Source organism: Petaurus breviceps, unplaced genomic scaffold (assembly GCF_028583685.1).
Source record: "Petaurus breviceps papuanus isolate PSGF00001 unplaced genomic scaffold, PetGlider_PUasm1.0 98, whole genome shotgun sequence".
Classification (NCBI taxonomy): Eukaryota; Metazoa; Chordata; class Mammalia; order Diprotodontia; family Petauridae; genus Petaurus; species Petaurus breviceps.
The window spans coordinates 41,606,338-41,619,308 of NW_027187460.1; the positions used below are offsets into that span (position 1 = coordinate 41,606,338).

A 12,971-nucleotide genomic window follows, 5' to 3' on the forward strand; every position below is an offset into this window, starting at 1 on the left:
GTTTTTTTGCATTGTTCTTATTTTTTCCTATTTTTTTTTCTTGATCTCTCATATTTAATTTTTAAAGTTCTTTTTAAATTCTTCCAAAAACTCTTTTTATGCTTGGGACCATTTGACATTTCTCATTGAAAAAGGAGTGTCTTGTTTAGCTCAATTATCTTCCTTTGAATATGAACCCAGATCTCTATCCCCAGAATAGCTATCTATTGTTGGGTTCTTTCTCCTTTGCTTACTCATTTTTATTTTTATTTTTTTTAGCAGCTATTAGTATAATCGAGTTTCAGTCCCAAGACATGAGGAATGATATCCCAAGTCTCAGGTCTTCCTTACTGTTATTTTCTGAGGTCTGTCCTGGGGCCCAACTTCACTCTGAAGTCATAACTATGGCCCCCAGTCACACTGTTCCCTGAGGTCCCTCCAGTGTCTATAAACTATAGCTGAATTCTCTTTTCTGGAATTGAAATCAGGGACTCTGCTCTCCTACAAGTGCCAAAAGTCATCAGGGTCGCTGCCTTTCTGCTATTACATTTGCCTGGTATATGCTAGCCTCTTTTCCCTGAAGCTGAAGCCCAGGAAGCATCTAGTCAGCATAGCTGTGCTTGGCATCCCTCAATAATGGAAGTTCCTTTAGCTTTCTTCAACTACCCGTCCTTCAGACCCCCACACTATTCTTGAGGTGAAAGTTCCTGAGGCCAAGACTTCCTCCCAGCTTAAGGTAGCTTCCCCCAGGGCTTGTGGTTTGACAATTCAGCAGAGTTGGTCTGGAGATCTTTGCACTTCACTCAGGAAGAAACCTCTACCACTGGAGGCTGTCTTTCCTGGGGTCTTTTCAAGTTGTCTTAGAAGGACAACTGTTTTACCTGACTTTTGTTTATTTTTTCTGCTCTGCATTCCCTCTGAGGGGATGTTCTCTTTTTTGGGGGGGAAAGGGGGATTTGGAGAACCAAAAATTTTCTGACTTACTCTTATCATCTTCCCAGAATCCTCTCCATAGAGCATTTTTTCATATTTTTTATTTCATTTATTTCATATTTTTTCACAGCTTTGATTTCTTCTTTTTAAAATTGTCTGCTCATACCCTTTGGCCATTCATCAATTGTGAAATGGCTCCTATTTTTTTATAAATTTGACTCAATTCCCTATATATTTGAGAAACGAGGAGGTCTTTTCAGAGAAAATTAAGGTAATTAAAAAATATATCATTTCATTGTGTATTCAGCAAAATGCAGTTTCCATGATTATCTCTTTTAATTACGTATATTTTTATTTTTGCTTTGTCTGAGATCCTGCTTGATACCTCAGCCTTTTTTTCCTCTTTGGCTGAAGCATAACAGATTCTGATCAAGTGCTTTACACATACACACTGTGTATGTCTCTATGTTTCAAGTGTGTCCCTTATAAACAACATATTGTTCAATTTTGGTTTTAATTCATTCTTCTATGCACTCCTGTTTTATGGGTAAGCTCATCCCATTCATATGCATAGCTATGATTACTAACTGGTGTAATTCCACAGAGAACTTAGCTATGATAAAGTGGGTGACATTACCTTCAGCCTCAAATTTTGCCCATGGCTTAATGAGAGAGATGGTAGCACTGCCAAGCCCCAGGGTCCCTCCATCATTCTGAGACTTGAGAAGGCTGGAGGACAGCATACTGCTGGGCAGCTTGACCACTTTTCCAACCTTGGGGTGAATCCTTCCTCCAATGTCCCTCCTGGTCATGTGGGCAAGGTCCCATTGGCACTGGTTCCTGGGACTCCCACTGGGGGGGCACCCTGGAAGGGGACTCCTTGGACCAGTGACCCTCCTTGTGACATAGAAAGCAGGTTTCCCCACTGCCCAAGTGACTGAGTTTCCTCCAAGGGGGTGCCCTGGAAGGGTACTCCTTGGGTCTTTTCCTGGCCATGGCAGCACCGGAGAATTTAACATGTTCTCTGTCTCTCTTTCCCTTCACTCTCTCCTCTGCTGCAACTAGGTTGTTAAAGACTCCAAAGGCAGTCTCCAGGAATTGGGCCTGAGGTGTTTGGGGTCCCATTGCCAATTTCTGTAGTTTCCTCCTAATATCTGGGGCAGACTGATTAACGAAATACATGTTAAGGACAGCTGCCCCTTCTATAGAGACACAATCCAAATTTGTATACTTCTTAATAGCTTCTACCAGTTAGTCTTGGAAAAGGGAAAGGTTTTCCTTTTCTCTGAGTAATTTCCCTAATTTTCTGAAAATTTATTTGCTTTTGAAATGCAATTCTTAGGCCTTCCAATGGCAAAGTACCATATGGTCTCTCTTTCCTCTATCCTTACTCTTTTGATAATGCCACCCTGAGTTGCCAGTGGGAATAGCAACTGTTCTTGGGGGATGTTTTATGGGGTCATTGCTAGCCAAATGATCTCCAAGTTTTTGGACTTGTTACAAAATTCTCCTCTTCTCCTCAGTGGAACAACAGGTGGAAAAGAGGATATGTGAATCACCCCAAGAAAGTTCAAATTTTGGAAAAGTGGTCAAGCTGCCCAGCAGTATGCTGTCCTCCAGTCTTCTCAAGTCTCAGAATGATGGAGGGACCCTGGGGCTTGGCAGTGCTACCATCTCTCTCATCAAGCCATGGGCAAAATTTGAGGTTGAATGTAATCTCACCCACTTTATCATAGCTAAGTTCTCTGTGGAATTACACCAGTTAGTAATCATAGCTATGCATATGAATGGGATGAGCTTACCCATAAAAAAGTAAATTTAGTGTGGTCTTTTGAGTATTTCCCCAGTTTCTTTTTAACTTGAGTAAGATCCAAAATGGAGAATGGAACATACACTCTAATTGTCCCACTAGGCAAGACAGACACTTCCCTCAGGGAAAAAGCCCTGAAGATGCTGTGGGGACAGGGGCTTGGGAAGGGAGATATGAAGTCCTATTTCTTATGAGGGAGGGTCTGGGTGGTGCTGGCTGAACTGGATTAGACTGCAAGACTGGGGGATCCAGCTGTCAAGGGAAAAGGTCAGCTGGCATATGAGGATGGGTAGGGGTTGGAGGGGGAGATACCCCAGAGACTGCTGTGGGGGTTGGGCCTGAGGCCTGAGTAGGTGTCGCTTCTGGGGGAGTGGCTGCAGTGGGGGGCATCTCAGCCAGACCAATGGCTGGGACCTGAGTAGGGGTCACCTCAAGGGGAGGGGCCATGGTGGGAGATGTAGGGTAGGAGACATGGATGGTGAAGGAAGCAGGAAATGAGGGGTGTTGGGCTAGAGGAAAAGGGAAGGGAAACCAAGGTAAAAAAGGGTTGGGGAGCAGTAGAAGGGGCTGGGGAAGCTGCCTTGGTGAGACCCATGGCTGGGACCTGAGAAGGAGTAGCAGAGGGAGGAGGGACTGGGACCAAAGTCCTGGGGGCCATAAGAAGGGGGTTGCTAAATTGGCCCTTTGGTCCTTTGTGGGGCAGCTCTAGCTATGAGCATCTTATAATCTTACCTGAGAGCCAGGTTCTGAGAGAGCTCAACAAGGGCCATTATGTAGGAAAATTCTATTCATTTTTCTTCTCCACGACAATATAATTGTAACTGCAATAGAGTATTATGTTTTGAAGTCCCCAAAATGGGCCATGCTCTGGGGCCCTCTAGGTGATACTGAGGCCAAAGAGTATTGCAAAAGAACACCAGCTTTTTCTTTTTTAAGTTCTTTAGAGAAACTAAATTTTTCCCAATGTTGTAAGAAAACTCAAAGGTGAACTTTTGAGAATTGAAAAGGATTGACCCATTATAGGCCTAGGGGCTGGAAGTCCCTTCCTCCATAAAGGAAGATCTTGGAGAGAGCCTCAAAAAAAAACCAAAACAAAATGACACATACACACAGATGTCTGAAGTTTTCCCAATTCCCTAGAGCCAAGAGAATTGAAAGAATCAGGCTTATTCTTCCAGATGGGACATCTGTCCTTGTCCTCCATACTTCAGAAGTCGTGGCCAGATCCATGGCCTCCACCATAACCTCTGGACTGAGAAACTGAGAGTATCAGGCTGATTAGAAGACAGTCTCCCAGCTGTCTGACCTAATGGGGCCTGAGAGGTCAGGCCTGAAAAACACCTCCAAGGTGCTTGGAGAGCAAGAAGGGGATAGGGAGAGGAGGAGGCTTTTATACCTTTCAGTCCTGGATGGAGAAGAATTTGGAATTAACAGTGATTCCCAGTCAGGGAATCATATATTTAGGTTTAGGAGTGCTTGAGACCCCAAAATACCTATACTCCAGGTCCTGCTGAATAAATTCAACTCAAACCTTATCTCAGTCAAAGAAATGAAAAGTTTATTAAAGATTCACCATAATGAGTAGACTCTTAAGGAACCTAAGTATTTGTGAATTTGTATGGACAAGCAGGTCAGAAGGATCTGACACAGAAGGAGCCTGCACTAGATTGAATCTCACCACCTTCATGGAGGCAAGTTGGATCTTATATAATGAAAGATTGTGGGAGGGATCTAGGGGTGATCTAGAGGAGGGGTTTGGGAAAGGTTTTGAGGAGGAGTCTAAGAAGGATCTTGAGGAACTGAGGTCAGTCTCCAGGAATGTGATTAAGTGTGGGAAATAGCTGAGGGCTACCTGGAGATGACAGACAATGCAGGGCTAAGCTAGTTTAAGGGTAACAGATTTGAGTATAGATATTTTGATGGGATCAAGGGTGGGAAGTATCTGGACAACAGAGGACTAGGCTAGGTTAAGAGTAATAGAGATTTGGGTCTAGTGATAATGAAAGATTGATTTATGGCCCCAGGCAAATGCCTCATCAAGTGGGAAGATACAAGGGGGTTCCCAGAACCTAAACCCCACCACCTCCATCCAATTTTCTTCTATTTATCCCTTTCTGTTTTTATCCTGTCCCATCTCAAAAGTCTGTTTTGCTTGTGACCACTGCCTCCCTTAATCCATCATCCCTTTTATCTCCCCAATCCCCATATCCCTTATCCCCTTCCCCTTCTCTTTCCCTATTGGGTAAAATAGATTTCTATACTCAACTGAATGTTTAGATAAATTCTTCCTCCTTTGAACCAAATCTGATGAGAGTGAGGTTCTAGCATTGTCTGCCACTCCCACATTTTACTCTTCTCTATAAAAGCTTTTCCTTATGTGCCTCTTTTACGTGAGAAAATTTTCCCAGTTTGACCTCTCCTTTTTCACTTTTCCCAATGCAGTCCTCTTTTTCACCCCTACATTTTGGGGAGATTATCCCAATATGATAAATTCAAATTTGTGCTTTCTGTTTGTAAACTCCTTCTAACTGCCCTGATATCTCTTAGGAGTTACAAGTATCACTTTCTTGTATAGGAATGTAAACAGTTTAATTTTAGTGAGTCCTTAAGGATCACTCTTTCATGTTTACCTTTCTTATGCTCCTCTTGTATTTAAATGTGAAATTTTATGCTTCTTTTGTGTTTAAATGTCAAATTTTCTATTCACTCTGGTCTTTTCATCAGGAATGCTTGGAAGTCCTCTGTTTCCTTAATCATTTTTTTCCTCTTGAAGGAATATAATCATTTTTTTTTCTGGTGAGTTTTTCTTGGTTGTAATCCTACCTCCTTTGCCTTCCAGAATAGCATATTCTAGGACCTTCTCTCCTTCAGCAAGGAAGCTGCTAGATCTTGTGTGATCCTGATGATGATTCCATGATACTTGAATTGGTTCTTTCCGTCTGCTTGCAACATTTTCTCTTGACCTGGGGACTATGGAATTTATCTTTATTTTCCTGGGAGTTTTCATTTTGGGATATCTTTCAGAAGGTGATTGGCGAATTCTTTCAATTTCTCTTTTATTCTCTGGATTGATGATATTGGGGCAGTTTTCCTTTATAATTTCTTATTGTATATGGTTTGTATTGACATATTTGTGTTCACATTTTTTTTCCCTTTCTAATAGAATGCAAGCTCCTTGAGGGTAGAAATTGTGTATGTGTATGTGTGTGTTTATCTTGTGTGCTGAAAAATAATAGGTATTTATTCATTGCTTATTGAATTAAAATTTAATAGAAATATTTAAGGGGATTTCTGAATCCCAAACTAACTCAATGCAACTTCTGCTGACTGCCAAGAGTAGCTTTCACTGTGTATGCTTTGGTTCATTTGCAGCCTTCAGCCTTTGAGAGGCCTGGGGTGAACCTGAGATTTGGCAGCTCTCAGGAGGGGTAGCTAAACTCTTCATCCCTATGCAATGCATCCCCTGGCTTATGGAGTCTCTCTTAATCATTTAAACCTGTTCCTGGGACTGATCTTAGACCAGCAGAGTAAAAAAAAAAACATTAAATCCATTCATAATGAAAATTGACAAAGTTTGTATGAGACAAAAAGAAAATAATTTTAAATGAAACACAGGTCTTTGCAGTGAGGTATATTTAAAGATGGGACAGCTGGGTCTTTTTTTCAATTTGGCAACTTTTAATGTTATGATTTATTACAATGCTCAAATTTCTTTAAAAAAAAGGTACATTTTACCTAATGGAGCAATTTATGGTGGGAAAAAGCATAAAACTCCACTTCAAAATACATAAGACATCCTTAGCCACTGACAAATTAATATTGACTAGTGGTATAATTTATAATTATAAAAGAAAATATCTAAGTCATGAATACTTAGTGTTTTATATAACGTGTTTCTGGAATTACCTTTGCTTTTGAAAATGCTAATCTTTTTCATTCAGAAAATTCTAAATTATGCATTCACTTTACAAATTCAATATGTATTTAGTACATACCACATGCAAATGAGAAAATGGTTAAAAAGATAAAATAATGTACCAAGAGGCTCAACATATGAGAGATTACTTCCAGCTGTCAGTGGGAAGAAGTGGGGGATTAGGAGGGATTGCAGAAATATGAAAGAGTATATCCAAAGATATGGAGGTGAGAAAAGAGGAATAGAGGGAAATAGCAAGTGGTCTGATAGGGTTGGAATATAGATGGTATGAAATAAAGGATGGAAACATAGGATGTAGTCAGATTAAAATTAGTCCTTAATAACTAGCCTAATAAGTTTGTATAGAAATAGGGAGTCACTTAAGATTTTTGAAGGAATAATAACAAGCATTGGAATGATTATTTTGGCATTGATGTGAAGAATATATTTTATAGAGAATATTTTATAGATGTAAGAGCAGTTGAGGAACCACTGTAAGAATACAATGAGAAGTAAGCAATAGTTCAAATTTCCTTTGTGGCACTAGAAATGGAAAGGAGGAGCTAGGTGCAAGGGGTATTTCAGAGACTGAATTGATAGGGACTGACCACTGATTTATTGTGTACAGTGAGGAAATGAAAGGACTTAAGAATGACTCCAAGTTTTGAAACCTAGATAATTGGGAGAATATTGGTGTTATCAACAAAATTGGAGAATCAACATGTCCAATCAAGTCTGAAGCATTGGCAAGAAATCTAAATTTCAAGTGAATAACTATAAATGGATAACTAGAGCTCAGAGGAGTGGTCAAGGTTTGAGATTGAGACTTTGGAATCATATTTGTGAGATTATAATTGTAGCTATTAGAATGGCCAAGGTTTAATGAAGGTGGACAATAGGGGAGAGAGGGAGAATGAAGGAGGGAAAAACAGAAATACAGAGTGAATCAATGGTTACAGATTAAGGGGAAATAGTGCAGGGGCATAGTGAAGAGAGTGAGCAATTTGACAAGGAAGTTTGAAGAGAATGAAAAGTCTCTAAGGGCTAAGAAGGATAGAATGTCAAGAAGGGCATAATAAAGGCTACTTTATATGGGTGAAACTGATCTTTCTTGGAGAAAGCATAGTAAAGCAGTAGGATTCACCTAGTCATGTGCTGGATCAACCTCAAACCAGCTTTTGAGAGGTGAACATTAAATATTCATTGTGAGCATTTGGATCAGAAAATAGTAAACTCTATAAATAAGGGATTGATTTGATATTTTGTTGATTTTCTAGAACATAAATGGAAGGAATGAATATGAATAATGCAGGTTAAACTTAGTTTAAAATGTGCCATGTATGCAGTTTTTCTACCTTCTCTTTCTTTCAGATAGTTTATTGTTAAAAATTTACCAGTACATCCTTGATTTGACTTGGAAACTGAGAAATGGGTTGTGAGAAGTTAGAGGCACAGCATATAGGCTACTCTTTCTAGAAATCCATCAATAAAGGGGACAGAAAGATGACTTGAGAATGTAGTAGCTTAAGCAGAAATTTCTTTAGGAAAGATTTGAGAAAGCAAGAAATCAGCAAATGAAGGAGATGTTTAAAAATTGAGAAACATGATGATCACTAAAAGTAAGGGCTTAGAGAAGTGTACAGTGGGTGGGGTATACAGTTGATCAGTTTAACATTACAATATGGTTTCATGATCTGAGAGAAAACAGTAATTTTAAACAAGATAAGATAACACAAAATCAAAGTTTTGAGATGTAAAGTACTTTGAAGGAAATATGTATAGTTTCAGTGTTTTTATCATTTAGTTGTTTCAGTCATGTCCAACTTTTCGTGAATCCATTTGGGGTTTTCTTGGCAAAGATACTGGAGTGATTTGCCATTTCCTTCTGTAGCTCATTTTACAGATGAGGAACTGAGGCAAACAGGGTTAAGTGACTTCCCCAGAGTCACAAGGATAGTAAATGTTTGAGGCCAGATTTCAACTCAGGAAAATGAGTCTTCCTAAGTTCAGGTCTGGATCTGTTTACTAAGCTGCAAACTTCTTGGTAAATCAGGAGTGTGGGGGAGTGGGATGGGGGGGGTAACTAAGGGATTGAGAAAAGAAGAATATACTCATCTTGCTCCCTCACAAATTTTGGAACTTGTTGGTTACTCAAGGTCCTCTGTGAGTTCACATTCCTAAATATATGGTTCATGAATTCCTATTGGTATGATTTTATTTCACTGTCAGTCAGTAAACAGAATTAACCAAAAAGAAAGGCATTACCTGAGATGATATTTTAAGAACGATAATAACAGAAGGTTTACCCCATAAACCGAAAACAAACTTTCCTACAGATATACATAATGAGAAGAATGGACACATGCCTGGAGTATGCTGGTAGAAAGCTATATGTATAAAGAACAATTGTGACCAACCAACTCAAGCTTTTATCACTGCAGGAAAAGTGAGAAGGTAGGGAGCACATTTACATGGTATTCCCCACCTGTACACAACATCTCCACTGGGCAGCTTGCTGACGTGGGCTCCTTGGAACCATTCATCTCCATAGTTTAGCAACTGACTATTTAGGGTAGTTTCTACTAAGTAATTATTGCTAAGATATTTCTCTTGAATGTATGGATAACTTCTCTGCTGCCTGGAATTATACTTTTCACCTCTCTCCTGGTTTCTCTTTGGACTTCCTCCCTGCTAGGTATTTTTTTTCAACTATTTGGTTACTAGCTATATTGTAACATGGTCTGGCTGTTAAAATGGAGGAGAGAAACCTTCTCATCCTTTCCAAAGTTGGGGAGTTAGGTTATCTATCACTTTTTTTTATAGCTAGTTCTTTCTGCTTCCAGGAATCACACTCCATGGAGTTGTCTTGACTATTGCCCTAAACAGCAAACTTGCTTTTATCAAAGGCCACCAGGGGCATGGATGATTTTTACTAATCAATTTCAAGGTACATTTTAATTCCATCAAATTTGTCCAAATAATTCTTCATTTTTTATGAAAAATATAAGAAATAGTGTAATATTCTTTAATGTTTTATTTGAAACTTTCACCACTTTGTTTCTTTTACCTATTCCATACATCATGTGATTATATTAACTGGGTTGATGTAACTGGGTAAGAGAATTTGAAGATCTTCCCTGTCCCTTAATAGGCCTAGGGAATTTGAAGGTCTTTTCTGCTCCTTAATGGGCCTCACTTGGAGCCCAATAATAGAAGCTTGCTTAAGGAAGTCTTGTTTTTCAGTAAGACCTACACCTTGCTACTTTGCAATTAGGCAGTGGGTCACAAAGGTTGTGTTGTTCTCTGACCCTGGAGAAGGCTCATTTATGGGAAGAGTTGTCTTATTTGGCCAGATGACCCTCTGTATAGCTGTTTATCTCTCTCCCCACCCCCCCTGATCCCCTCCTGCTTTGAAAACCCAGAGGTTGGTGCTTCTCTCTCTGGTAACCAACAGTGTATGTATGTAGTGGTCAGACAGCTAGAAGCCCTGTCTGTTGATCTGTTGAATTGTGCTATTTTTTCTGTCTGTAATTTTTGTCTGCTAGTAATTTCTTTTTGTATTTTCTGAAGGTTAGGGTGTTCACTTTTCCCCCTGAACTAATTAAATTATATATATATATATGCTTGATTAAAGAAAGATTGTTAACCTCTTTTGGTTTAGAAAAGCAGATCAAAGAACCTGTACTAACAGCCATCCTGGGTATGCTAGGGTGCTGCTGCTACAGTTGGGTAGAGGGATTAATGATTAGATGTATCCTGAAAAGCTCAATCTGCCTGGAATGTTATTTGTACCTTATTAGCATTTTGTTTTATAATCACAAGGGCTTTTAAAAGATATTCTGGCAATGATGTGGGGTGTTGGAGTTATGGTGCTGAGAAAAAGATTTCTGGAGGTTCTTTCCATTTGGAGGGACATTTGATTCACCTCACTCTGCCTCTATATATTTGCTAAAGGAAAGAACTGTTGTATAATATACCATATAGAGATATTATCAGGGTCAGACATTTTGCTTGCTAAGCCCTTAAAACATAATGATAGTCATACTAATACTACTAATAAAATGAACCATAAAAAAAATAAAAATCACTGTAGGTGGGTAACTCTAAAATTGGTCAATTCAAAACAGCCACCAACTTTGATGTGAGGTATGCTCACTGTGTAATGTGGAAAAAGTGGTTGGAGAAAATCTGCTGTTTAAGCATCAGTAACACAGACATCTTTATTGTTTAGGAAGCAAAATACACCCATTAGGGAATCACTCCATCATTTATAAAAGTGAATGAAAACATCCTGATGAAATACAGGATGAGTGCAAACAGACTACACCCTTCCTATTTCAGCAATGAGGAGCTGTTAGGAGCCAACCCCTCCTCCCCACTGACATCCATCCAGTTCACTAAAGGACTTTAGTTGGCTAGGAAATTGTCTGTATCTGAGCTGCCGCTAAGAATGCCACTGTTGAGTCACCAGCTGAAAAGCCCACAGGCCTGTCAGTTGCTTTCCTTTCCTTTTTGTGGTCTGAGGGAGTGAATAAAAAAAGAAAAAGAAAAAGAAAGAAAGAAAAAGAAACTTTCCTCCTGTCATGTTTCCCTTTTCATCTTTGAATCATTGCCCCCACCCCTTACTCACTTTATTTCTTCCAGCTTTTAATTATCACCCTTCTACTAACCCATCCCTTGCTAATCTCAGGAGCTTTTTAAAAGGAGGCTTGCTCACAAAATTCCCCTTGCCAAGGCCTCATTTGGAAAAAAATAATAATCTTTCTCTCTCTTTCCAGCTGCCAAATGTCATCATGAGTCATATTTTTTACTCATTTGACAGAAACACTTAATATAAAAGCTGTCTTTTCCCATAGTTTCTTCTTAGCTGCCACTTCTTTTCCATCGACTTAAAATAACTGATAAGATACAGTATCCGACCAGACTAGCATACCTGGCTGTTGTGCCAGCTGTATGTGGTCTTTCTGTCTCTTTTATATCTGGTGGAAGCAATCAAATCAAAAGTTTGGCCAAAAAAAATAAAGAAAAATAAGTAATGCTAGTAACCTTGCTTGTTCCAGGACATCTTAGGAGTTCACGGGAAGTTACTCACATCCTGAATAGAGTTGAGTTGTATATATTGAGTCAGTAATTAGGTAACCAAAATTGCTCATTCATATCCATTAATGTTACAGGTTTGAGTTACTTGTAAATTAGGGGTAGACTTCTTTTTTAATAGTCTCAATATACACACTTTCATTGTATTCACAGTCTTAAGAAATATAGAATGAAAGCCCCTTGAGATCAGAGACTGGGTTTTAGTCTTTGCTTCCTTTAATACCCAAAATGATGCCTGACATAGTATGTTTTTAATAAATGGCTGCTCAATCATTGAAGGAAAATAACATTTTATCATTTGATCATGTGTATTTATGCTATTTTGTTTGTCTTTCATCATGGAAGGATTAAAATTTCCTCAAAACATCTATTTTCTGGAATACTATTTGTTGTAACAAATGAATCCATGTGTTGTATAAGAAAATACTCTTTTAAAAAGCAGAATAATTAAATAGTACTATTTCTGTTATGTAGGAGATGATAATTTCTATATATCTGTGAGGAATTGTGAATATGTCGGCTTGATTTCCACTTTTCATATGCATTTTTTACTATAGTGTAACAGGAATTACTCATTGAAGCTACTACCAAACTAAATCAGTTTGAGCATGTTCAGAGGTGGGGACGAGGGGAGGGACTGGATTTCTACATATGTCTTTTATCATCTCTTAATATATAGTATATAGATGTACTTTTAAGATATGTATATTATAAATTTCAAAAATTTCTTAGTTTTAATTAAATGAAAATATTAAGAAAACTCTGTGTGTAGATTTTAAAAATAGATACATTAGAAAACCGAGGTTGAGAGAGATTAAATAATTTACTTGGGATAAAAGAGATTTAAAATTTTTGAGACAGGTTTTAAACCCAGTTTCTCATGATCATCAACTCCATTGTTATATTGATTATGCATTGCTTGTATTAACCTGGTGATGAACCTCTTAAAATATAAGTTAAGCTAAGACTCAAATTATGTACAGGCACATAAATATACACACCTATATGTACAAATGTATACAAACATATAAACCTATAAACTACACATATACTTTATCTCTGAATTCATACTAAAAGTCTTTGCTGTTTTTCAGGTGAGCAAGAGCTTGTCCTCTGCTGGCATAATCACTGATAATCATGGGTCTCTTTCATTCAAAGTAAGCATTAGGATAGGATTTAATAGAGAAGAATAAGAAGTATGATCCCCATTTTGTATGTGTAAAGAATTAAACAATG

General features: G+C 38.4%; 1 pseudogene; it reads right to left on the reverse strand.

Annotated features, from left to right (window-relative positions):
* LOC138155995 (hepatoma-derived growth factor-related protein 2-like) overlaps positions 1–3,492 on the reverse strand; it is a 29,277-nt pseudogene extending 25,785 nt beyond the window's left edge.
* Between the last annotated feature and the right edge of the window lie 9,479 nt (positions 3,493–12,971).